The sequence below is a fragment of the Syngnathoides biaculeatus genome, chromosome 7 (assembly GCF_019802595.1).
Source record: "Syngnathoides biaculeatus isolate LvHL_M chromosome 7, ASM1980259v1, whole genome shotgun sequence".
Classification (NCBI taxonomy): domain Eukaryota; kingdom Metazoa; phylum Chordata; class Actinopteri; order Syngnathiformes; family Syngnathidae; genus Syngnathoides; species Syngnathoides biaculeatus.
Genome location: NC_084646.1, coordinates 30319299 through 30330619, shown reverse-complemented (window position 1 = coordinate 30330619; position 11321 = coordinate 30319299). Strand labels below are relative to the sequence as shown.

Genomic DNA, 11321 nt, shown 5'->3' with positions numbered 1-11321 from the left:
TTCTGAGATAGAGGTTGTTCATGGTTGTTTTTGGCATGTTGTTTTGTTTATTTTTTACTTTGTTGTTCTGTTAATAAGGTATTTTGGATTGGCTTATTGTTTTCGCTTTTTGTATGGGAATCCCTGTCAAACGAGAAGCTCCATGTCAATGGGTTTATCCCATGTAAATAAAGAATTTTTGAAAAAGTTCCATCAATGGTGTAAAATGCATTGGATAGTCTTTTGCAATACAAAATACAATACACCCAGGTTCACTCTACATAGAGGCTTCTGATCGTATAGCAGTGCCTCTGCTCTCCATCATCTTGCTGGGCAAATAAGTTGAATGAGTTCATTGTCGGACTGGGGAAAGTGCAGGTGCACCTCTTATTTATCACCTTCGACCCTCGGCCCTCGACCCCACAAAGCCTTTTGTGAACTCTATTTACTTGTGACTCCAATGAAACTGCCTCCCATTGCTAACATTTATTCTCTCCCTTTACCTCCCCATTTTCTTCTTGTCTCAAGAAACCAATTAGCAACAATACAAGTAGCTTAGACCCCCTATTCAAAGTTGGCATTGTTGGACACAATACTAGGAAGCATTGTGAGCGAACAATTAGTAGCAACGAGGCAGTGTAGAGCGTCACTGACATTGTTGGGTGTTGCACAAGGAGAGGTTTTTTCCCCAAAATGAGTGTTTGACAAGGGTGGAGGAAGCAGAAGGGTTCCCAGGTGATTAATTTGTTAGACTTTGGACCATGTGTCTCACTCTCGCAGTATAACAACAGTATCGAGACGAGAAAGAAGACGTGTTGTATTCTAAGTGTAGACATTTAACTTAACAGTAACCTGACCTGGGTAGAATTATCTGCGATTTCATGCATTTCTGTTTGTGTATGGAAGTTTGTAAAAAATGAAGCATGTCAATTAAGTTATCGGTGCTCTGGTTGTCTAAATTTGTGTAAAAATGCCATCGATTTTTTTTCTTTTTATTCAGTGTGAAGATTCCAACTAAGAGGTGCAGAGGTGTTGGCTCAAAGTATCTCCCTGACCCCCTGGCCTGGATGTCAAGACCCTGGGCCATTAACCTATGCTAATGCTAACAACAAGCCAGTCACCACATAAGTGTTTGCACCCACTTCTGCGTGGAGGGTTTTCCCATCCCAAGCTCTTAGGCATAAGGTTAAAGGTTCAGTCATTGGGGGTATCCTGCCCTCCAAACACAGCCCTGCAGTAGGATGACATCTTACATTCACTTGAGTCGGAGAGTCTTGAGGATGAAGGTGAGAGAAATATCATGGACACGAAGCAGCTGATATTTTTTTACATGTCAGTTGTTCCTGGTGCATTTAAATGTGAAGTTAAATTTGTGACTAATCAAACAGAGAGGTGTCGTTGCTGTACAGTTGGATGGTGGTTGTCATGGCTCAACTCAAGACAACTGAATTTGAATTCAATTTTATTAAATAGCACTTTAAGAATAACCACAGCTGAAACAAAGGGGTCTGTAAAAATACAAAAAAAGTGTAGTTATTACCATTCCCATTTTCATTTTCCAAGCCGTTTATCCTCACAAGAGTCACAAAAGTGTTGAAGCCTACCCCAGTTAACTTCAGGCAAAAGGTGGACACCACCCGGAAGTGGTTAGTTACCAGTTACAATAAACAAACAATAAAACCTGCATCTCCAGGAAGAATTCACCTTATTGTTGTGGAGGGCTTTGTGTATCCCAGTGATCTGAGGAACTCAGTTGTCTGGGGCTTCATACCCTCGGTGGGGTCGCCCAGGTAAGCTGGTCCTGGATGAGGGACCATACAAAGTACTGCAAGAAGACCCCTATGATAACAAATATAAATTGATTGCAAATTCCCTTGCTCAGATGTGGGTCACCAGGGCCCCCTCTGTAACCAGACATAGAGGTAAGGCTTCAAGGTGAGGGTCTGATGGGACTCGGCCAGACACACCCCGAAAGGGAAACGTGCCACCCCCTTCCAACGAGATATAGTCAGGCTTGCTTCTACCCACTGCTTGGGCTCTGCTCCAAGACCACTCAAGAGGGGGTGGACTCTCTTGAGAGGCGCCAAACAGGTGTCGTTATACATATTGCCCCATACCTAGGCGCCTGTTCATTCACTCTGGTGAACGAGAGCAGTTCAGATTACACAGGCTTTTTAGAATCCTAGTTGAGCTGGAGAGCGCTCCCACTGGAGACTCCATCGTTCTGCTCAGGGACTTCACTTCTCATGTGGGCAATGACAGTTAGACCTGAAAGGGTGTGATTAGGAAAAACGGCTCCTTCAAATGAGAACCCGAGCAGTGTTCTTTTGTTGGACGATGTGGGAAAAGATGCCGGTTTGACCTCGCAGGCTCAAACATATTGTGGTGTGTCTGTTATGAACATCTGGCAGAATCCCCTTTCAGAAGAGGTTTCAACTCATACCTCCGACAAAACTTTGCTCATGTTCTGGGGAAAGTGGGGGACATTTAATCTGTATGGACCATTTTCTTGGTTGCTAAAGGAACTGACCGGAGCTGTGACCGTAAGGCCTCTTGTGGGGACAATCTCATGACCCATTGGTGACATCAAAGGTGTGGGATGTAGCCAAGCTAAAGGAGTCATATAGGGCCTTTTTGGCCTCTGGGACTCCTAAGGTAGCTGGTGGTTCCTGGATGGCAGCATGAAGCACTCGTGGTCATTGATTCAGTAACTCAGACAGGAAGGAGTTTGGTGAGGCTGTGGAGAATGACTTCGGGATGGGTTCGAGGAAATTCTGGCCCATCATCTGGCATCTCAGGAGGGCGAAGCAGTGCATCATAAACATTGTATATAGAGAAATTCTGGAAGGAACTAGATGAAGTAGTTCTGAGGATCCTAGACAGAGAGAGAGTTTTGATTGCTGGAGATTGTAATGACATGTTGGTGAAGGAAACTGGGGCGATGAAGAAGCGATGGGTTAGTACGCCATTCAGGAAAGGAACTTTGAGGGACAGATGGTGGTGGACTTTGCAAAAAGGGTCGAAATGGCAGTAGTGAACACTGTTTTCCAGAAGGCGCAGGAATATAGGGTGACCTACAAGAGCGGAGGTAGAAGCATGCAGGTAGATTACATTTTGTTCAGATGATATAATCTGATGGAAGTTGGTGCTGTAAGGAAGAGTGTAGCTCGACAGCAAAGGATGGCTGTGTGAAAGATGACTCTGTTGGTGTGAAGGAAGATTAAGAAAACTAAGGTAGAAGCTGTGAAAGGAAGAATGTTGTGCAGCCTTTCGGAGAGAGGTGAGACAGGCTCTCGATGGACAGGAGGAGCTCCTGGAAGAATGGACAGCAACAGCCAAGATGATCAAAGAGACAGGCAGGAGAGTACTTGGTGTGTCTTCTGGTACGAACGCAGAGTAGGAGACTTGGTGGTGGAACCCCAAAATACAGGAAGTCAAACAAGGAAAGAGGTTAGCAAAGAAGAAGTGGGACACTGAGATGACTGAGGAGAGGCGCAAGGAATAGAGGTAGGCCCAAGATGTCCCAGTCCCCGCTTATCCTCACAAGGGTCACGGGAGTGCTGAAGTCTATCCCAGTTGTCAAGGGCCAGGAAGCAGGGTACACCCTGAACTGGTTGCCAGCCAATCATAGGCCACATGGAGACAGGCAACAGTTATACTCACAATCACACCTAGGTGCAATTTAGAGTTTCCAATTAATGTTGCATGTTTTTGGGATCTGGGAGGAAATCGGAGTGGCCGGAGAAAACCCACGCAGGCATGGGGAGAATATGTAAACTCCACACAGGCAGGGCCGGGATTTGAGCACTGGTCCTTAGAACTGTGAGACCAATGCTTTACAGCTGCACCACCATGCTTAAAAAATACAAATAAATAAAAATACACATGTAAAACTGAGTGTATAAAAAGTATTGCTCAAGATATCTTGACCATGCATGTGTCTGTAGGCACACACTCCTCGGGTTCTCTCACTGGGTGTCGGACTACTCACTTATTGCAATGTACAATTCATGTTTACATGAAAAGCATATCCATTACCCCACTTGGGTTTTGTTCTTTAGACTTCTATAATTTGTCAGTCCCAACTCATTCCAATTGTATAGCCGGGTTCACGATCCGTCTTGCATTCTTCTTCTCCTGTCTTTGTCCTGTCCTTTCTTGTCCTCTTCTTCCTACACAATCTCAAGTAACATCCATTTATCATTTTTTTTTCAGATACAGAATGATTTAATTTTCTCATTCTGTTGAACAGTCCTCATTTTATCATTGTCTTTTTTTTCCAATAAATTCCATTATGTTCAACTGATAGCATCAAAGCACTGATGTTACTCTGATCCTCAATAAAACTTGGATTAAAATACAAATAAATCACAGAGGAAGTCCAAATAAACTCCTCTGTGACATAGAAAAACTTTTCCGGGATAAAGGAGATACAGAATCTCCATTCTACTTGATCTAACAGCTGAAGAGCACACACACAATATAAAAAAAAAGGCTTATACACATAGTTGTGTGTGTCCGATAGGATCCAAACGAAAATTACAGTGACCCCTTATGCCCATAAAGTGCTCCAACGAAGCCTATAAAATATTGTGGTCCACAGTGTTGAAAGCCACAGTTAGGTCCAGGTGATATACTTGTATACAGTACATATCAAAACTTCACCAGGCGCCACTTGGGCCAAAAGTATGATTTTTAACAAACATCCTAAACAAGTCCTTCAACTAAAACACATACAACTTTTCGTATCCAGCTATTACTCAGTTGTTACAAGTGTGCCTCATTCTTCTCTTGTGCATGAACTGATGAATCCTGGTCAGATTTTAGGCAAACTGTCTTCCAAGATTAGAGGCAAAACGTTTTCTAATAAAACCAGAAAAGTCCAGCTGCCATGGATTCAATGCTCTGAGAATACGTTGTCTTGGATGAATGAAACAATTCACAAGCATGCTTTTTTTTGTTTTGTTATTTTCTGACTAGTTACTATGATGACAGACGATTACATAGGGCACATTGGAAATATAAAATTATCACTATGTCCAGTTTTTAAGGATGACCAAGCACATCCATCCAATCTTGACTGAATCAACACAAATGAGTATTTAATTCGTGATGCAATAGTATGAGAGCCAACACACCCACTCACATAGGCACACGTAACACCCCCCCCCCCCCAACCCCCGACCTCTTCCTCATTAGGTTCATTGTTGGTATGCTGATGTAATGCAAGTTAATCTGGAGGCCTCTGGTTGGCTCAGTGGGCTAGCGGGAGCTCTTTGTGTCAGATATAGCTCCTGTCCTGCCCCCTGTAGACAGATTCATTAAGACTGACGCTGATACCCAAGTACCCAGGTCTTTTGTGCGTGTCTCCACGCATGTGTGCGTGTGTTTGTGTGTCAGTTATACCAGAGACAATACAATGAAGACGCAAGCCATAAAGGCAGAACTTTCTCAGCATGTGCCTCAGAGCACGTAGGCTAGATGTGTGTGTGTTTTTCTGTTTATGTTGTCTGTGTGTGCACAAAAAGGTGTGCAAGTTCCTAATGTGTTGGAGCCATTTTGTCAAGGGTTCAAGCATCTGTTGTTCCACCATCAGACATCTTAAGATGAAGCTTGAGACATTTCCAGTACGTTACTGTAAAACAAAAAGACAAAAGCCTAAAAATGTGGCAGGTGAGTAGACAGTATTAAATTCTCAAGTTATGCTCCACTTGATACATCATACTCATACACCAAATTTGAATCATTTTTTGCAAACTACTAGTTGATTATCTTACCTGAATCAGCTGACGCTATGTGAAAGCAACTGTTGGCTCCTGTTTCTTTGACCTCCACATTGAGCATCCTCCAATCGAAACATTGTGCTGCTACCAAACTCACATAGATAAAGTAGAATATAAGCATATACAACAATGTTTCTCTACAACAGTAGTGTTCACTATTTCTACACAAAGGATTTTTATTACCATTCTTGTACTATTATCTTTTCTTGCATGTGTCAGTGGTTATATTGATGTCATATTTACACCTAAATGCTGAAATACTGTAGTGTCATTGTCAAGGGCAGAACAGGAGGAGGAACCAAATGCAATGACTCCAAGGCAAGCAGTAGTTATAGTGGAAAGCTTAATTGAGGATGAGGTTGATACACAGGCAGGCAGTCCAAAAGGCAACAGTATCCACACACGAGGCATAAAACAAGGTCAAAATCAAGGGAAGGTCAGATTACTATGAGTCAAAAAGTAGAACAAGAACTGCGGAAACGTGACAACAAGGTACAACAAACTAGTAATGAACAACATAATGCACAAGGTATATATGCACGACATAATTAACACAGACGAGGAACAGGTGGGGAGGCTGCTCCCAGGAGCACGTGCGTGTGAGGGAGAGGAAATGACTACGCCAATGACAGTACCCCCAAAAGCCGGCATCAGACAGCCTCAGAGCCTCAGGATGCGTAGATTGTAAGTCACTAATGATTGCGGGATCAACGACGAATTTAGATTGAATCCAAGACCATTCCTCAGGAAAATACCTCTCCCAGTCCACTAGATACTGCACTTCCGTCCCCCTACGATGAGAACATAAGAGGCGCCTCATCGAGAAGCCAAACATGCTGACCCACTCTGTAGCTAGGCACCGGGGTCCTCTTACGGTCTGTTGCAGGCTTGTAGAACCACCCCTGGCATAACAGCATCTGCTGGGCTTGCTTCCAGGTCTTCTTGCTGTGTCTCACCAACGCCAATGCAGAAGGCACTGTTGATCTGGGAGCTGTGGGAGGAAAGGAAACAAGATGGGTTGAAAACCATGCACAACATGACAGACCCTCAGTCATGACTGCATAATTTCCTCATCTCCTCAGTGGGACTCTGTTCCATAGCCAGATGCGTCCTTGAGTGATATCTTGCGTCTCTGCACGTAGGCTAACCTTGCTGAACTGCATACTGGAAACTTTGTAGTAATACATTGGGCATAGAAATGCGCCAGTTGATACCAGCTAGAACCAGTTTAGACAGAAACTCTTTGTCTAGTGGAAAATGCCACATGTTTGATACCACCCATAGTACGTCCTTCTGACAAGATAAAAGATGTCTGCTCTCTCTGTACCTTTGCACTTGTGAGCTCCTACAGCCATTGTCTGAAACTCATATGTGCCGCGAATATTCTGTAAGTAAAAAGCTCTGAAGAAACTGTTCATCGTCTCCAGCCTGTATAAAACAAACATTCTCATTACCCGAAATGAAACGAACAGGTGGAAGAAAAAAGCACCCCCCAACAGTATCTACCTCATTTTAAATGTAAGTACAATACCGATACAGATATATATGTCAACTAATATCCGTATCCATGTGATGTTTAGAAGGTGATGAAATTTGGACACTGTATAAAGTTAGTGTACTGTTGACGCTGTGGTCTTGCTGAAATTCGACTGCGGTGGTGTGTGCTCTCAAGTGTTAGGTGCATTATTTAAAATACAGGCCAAATCTTTAAACGCACAACGCTACCGAAGGTTTCGATTTTTTTTTATGCCGACTCAGTCGCTAGTACAACAACAAATGACTCACTGTTGTGTACAAGCAGCATCAGAGATATGAACTTGTTTGAATTCTTATTATTAATTATTATTTCATCAACAAGGTGTACATGGAATTCTTGAGGCACCTACCACTCTGTGTTTTGGGTGCAAAGTTCAACGTCAACTTCATCATGTCTGCCGAATCCCGTCCTTGTGTTCCATTCATTGCTCAGACTGTCACACTGGTTTGAACATATATGGTTGAATTACACCTCCATGGGATGTTTTTTTGAACATGGGAAGAAGAAGAACATTCCTCCACTTCAGTTCCTATCACTTCCACAGGGCATTCTGTAGATAATTGGTTGTTTGTCACTATGCCAAGTAGGAGCATACACCTCTCCTAGGTGTTATGCGTTGGGTCCCTTATCTATGTTCTAGTTATTTAGCTGTGGCAGTCTATGTGTAGCCGCTCACTGTGTTCCATGTCCTTGGAGTCCAATAAACACTCATTGTTCGGAAACTTGTGTGATCTCTTATGGGCACACAAGAAGCCAGTAGAATTTACACATTCTATAAAAACTTCTCCATCACTGCTGTCTATCTTCTCTAGATCCCACTCGTGTGTATGATTGTCTGTATAGGAAGTCATTTCTGTACTGGGGTTGTCTTTGCCTGATGTCACACGGAAGCAGCTTCAACAGAGCCTCGATTTGAAACAGACATGGGAGGCATTCGGATTACAAAGAAAATTTGCACTTTTGGCGCTAATGTATTCCATCTCTGTTGTGTTGAGAATTTTTAAAATATTTTTTTAATGAAATTTTAGCTACATTTGCACGATAAATAAATAAAATACATTTCCTCTGAATTACTACTTTAAGGTTGTTAAGACCATCATGGCCTCCATAATCCTTAAATGAAAGACATTTGGGATGATCAAAACCTTTTGATAGAGGTGGCTGTATGGCCAAATAGAGCAATCGGAGGAGAAGACCCTTTGGTGAGAGAGGTAAAGAAAACCTTATGAACACCGTGGTTGAGCTACAGAGAAGGAGTTGGGAGCCATCATGACAGCCCTCCACCAGTCAGGGTGAGATGGAAGAGTGGCCCAACTGAACCCTCTCCTCAGTGGAAGACACATGAAAACCCGCATGGCTCGGGAAGACGGAGGAATACTTCCATAAAGATTTAGAGATTTGAACCTGTGGCTGTAATTAATGTTGAATATTCAGATGGGTTTTTGGGCAGAATGACGTTGAGTCTGACTACTCGGAGGCCTACGCGTGACAAAAGTGCATAAACAAAGGCCCCCGGGAACTCTGAGCCGGCAGTCACGGATGGTTCTTCGGACGAGAATGACACGGAGTCGGACGAGCGAGCACCAGCAGCGGGCCACGAGCCAACCTTTCAGGCGGTGGAGGCCTTTAACTGAGCTTCGATGGTGGCGGAGGCCTTTAGCCCAGCTTCCGTGGTGGCGGAGGCCTCTAGCCTAGCTGCGGCATCCGGGGCTAATGGCCTACGCCGCCTGGAAGCCCGGCTCGTGGCGCGCCGCCGCCTGCTTCGTTAGCCTTCGGACACCAAAACTAGGCTAAAGGCCTCCGCCGCCACTGAAGGGGGGCCATGAGCTCCGGTGGCTGGCCGCGAGCCGAAGTTTGACGTCCGGGGAGGCCTTTAGCTGAGATTCGGTGGCAGCCGAGGCCTTTAGTCTAGCTTCGGCATCCGGGGCTAACGAAGCAGGCTTACGGGCTCCGCCGACTGGAAGCTCTGCTCGCGGCCTGCCGCCGGAGCTCGCTCGTAAGATTCCGCGTCATTCCCGTCCGAAAAACTATCTGCGGCTGCCAGCCCGGCACTCCTGGGGGAATTTGTTTATGCACTTATATCGTTCGTAGGCCTCCGAGTAGTCAGACTCTGCCTCATTCTGCCCAAAGAACCATTCGAATATTCAACATTAATTACAGCCACAGGTTCAAATCTGTATGGAAGTATTCCTTCGTCTTCCCAATCAACCGATACTGCTATTGCTTCATCAGATGAGGATAAATCCAAGAAATTAGGGCTGGGCATAATGTAATTGAGCCTTTGGTGCGCACCTTGCACGTAAGTCATGTGACTCGCGAAAATGGCAGCGCCCCTGAAAATTCATAATTGTCGATAAAAATCTTCTCAAAACATTTTTAAATGATAAAGTATTTGACATCACCTTGCCAAAATAGAGCACATATTACATGACCTATTGGATACATTGTTTATGCGAAGCACTGGAATTCCCCTTTAAAGTTAGTCAAATAAAAGCAATCAAATAAACACAGTCAGCACATAAGGTACACAAATCACATACTACCTGTGTGAAAATATTTAAAGGATATATGGATGGAAGGGATTAAAACTACAATGGCCCTCACTCTAGTAGTTGAAGGTTGAGTCCACATTCAATGTTTGGTCCTCGTTGTATACTCTATGTAGATAATGTTGTTAGCGTGCTAGGCTAACTTAGGCCAAGCAACTTCAACGCCAACAATACGGCACCAATTTGGGTACAAAGATGTACTAAAATAAGACTTGTTAAATTTCCCATAAGTCCTCTTTGGTCCTCGTCGTACAAGTTATGAAGTTACTCACATTTGATGTTTCTTCAACAGCACGGTTTGATCACAAACGCGTCCAATACAGCACCAAGAGTGAAGCATGGTGATGGCAGCATTTTGCTGTGCTGGTGTTTTTCAGCTACAGGGACAGGAAGACTGGATGCAATCAAAGGAAAGATGAATAAAGTGCTAAGGAACTCATACTGGGCTGAAGGTTTACCTTCCAACAAGGCAATGACCTTGACCATACAGATAAAATAATAGTGGCTTCAGAATAACTCTGCGACTGTTCTTGAATGGACTAGCCAGAACCCTGACTTAAATCAAATTGAGCATTTCTGGAGATGTGTGTGTGTGTATGTGTGCGTGCGTACGTCCGTCCGTGTGTGTGTGCGAGCGTGTGTGTTTATGTGCAAATCCTCTTGGTGCTTGACGATTTCAGACTTTAGTGCTTGGCTCGCCATCTTCGTTAACTTGATTCGTCAGAATCATCAGACAGTTTCTGTCCTCAACAAAAAACCTGACCTATTGACAAGGTCAACAATACTTGTTCAACACCACTCATTTTCAGACGCACCATGGAAATCACGTCAAGGTATGCACTTTTCCTTTAACTATGACGCAAATCTTTGCTTCTTTTCATGTCACAAGGGTCACGGGGAGTGCTGGAGCCTATCCCAGCTGTCAATGGGCAGGAGGCGGGGTATTCCCTGAACTGGTTGCCAGTCAATTGCAGGGCACATTGAGACAAACAGACGCACTCATAATCACACCTCAGGGCAATTTAGAGTGTCCAATTAATGTTGCATGTTTTTGTGATATGGGAGGAAACCGGAGTGCCCAGAGGAAACCCACGCAGGCACGGGGAGAACATGAAAACTCCACACAGGCAGGTCCGGGATTGAACCCGGGACCTCAGAACTGTGAGGCCAATGGTTTACCAGCTGCGCCTTCGTTTTGCCCAGATAGGATCAATGTGGAAAAAAAGAACTGTATACATATTGAGCTCACCTAGCGGTATATATTTCTCCTTCACTAAACTAGCCAGGTTGCTGGCATTTATCCTCTTGCTCAAACCAGAAAATGGAAAACTGCGCGCCCGTGCTTGGCGTTCCAGCTAGCTGGCTCAGCACCGCCTCTGATTGGTTTTCGGAGGCGAGGTACCTCACACAAGATCTTATACTGTTACGTTCAAGTTCAATGGGGAACAGATTTTACCAACATAAATAATTACA

At 44.1% G+C, this 11321-nt stretch overlaps 1 long non-coding RNA gene across 1 annotated transcript; it reads right to left on the bottom strand.

The window, feature by feature from the left end:
- Window positions 1-1516: 1516 nt before the first annotated feature.
- LOC133503447 (uncharacterized) lies at window positions 1517-7053 on the bottom strand. The gene is made up of 3 exons (XR_009795740.1): window positions 6637-7053; window positions 5757-6553; window positions 1517-5614 (listed from the first exon to the last, which is right to left on the bottom strand). It is a non-coding gene; the product is annotated as an uncharacterized LOC133503447 (long non-coding RNA).
- Window positions 7054-11321: the final 4268 nt, after the last annotated feature.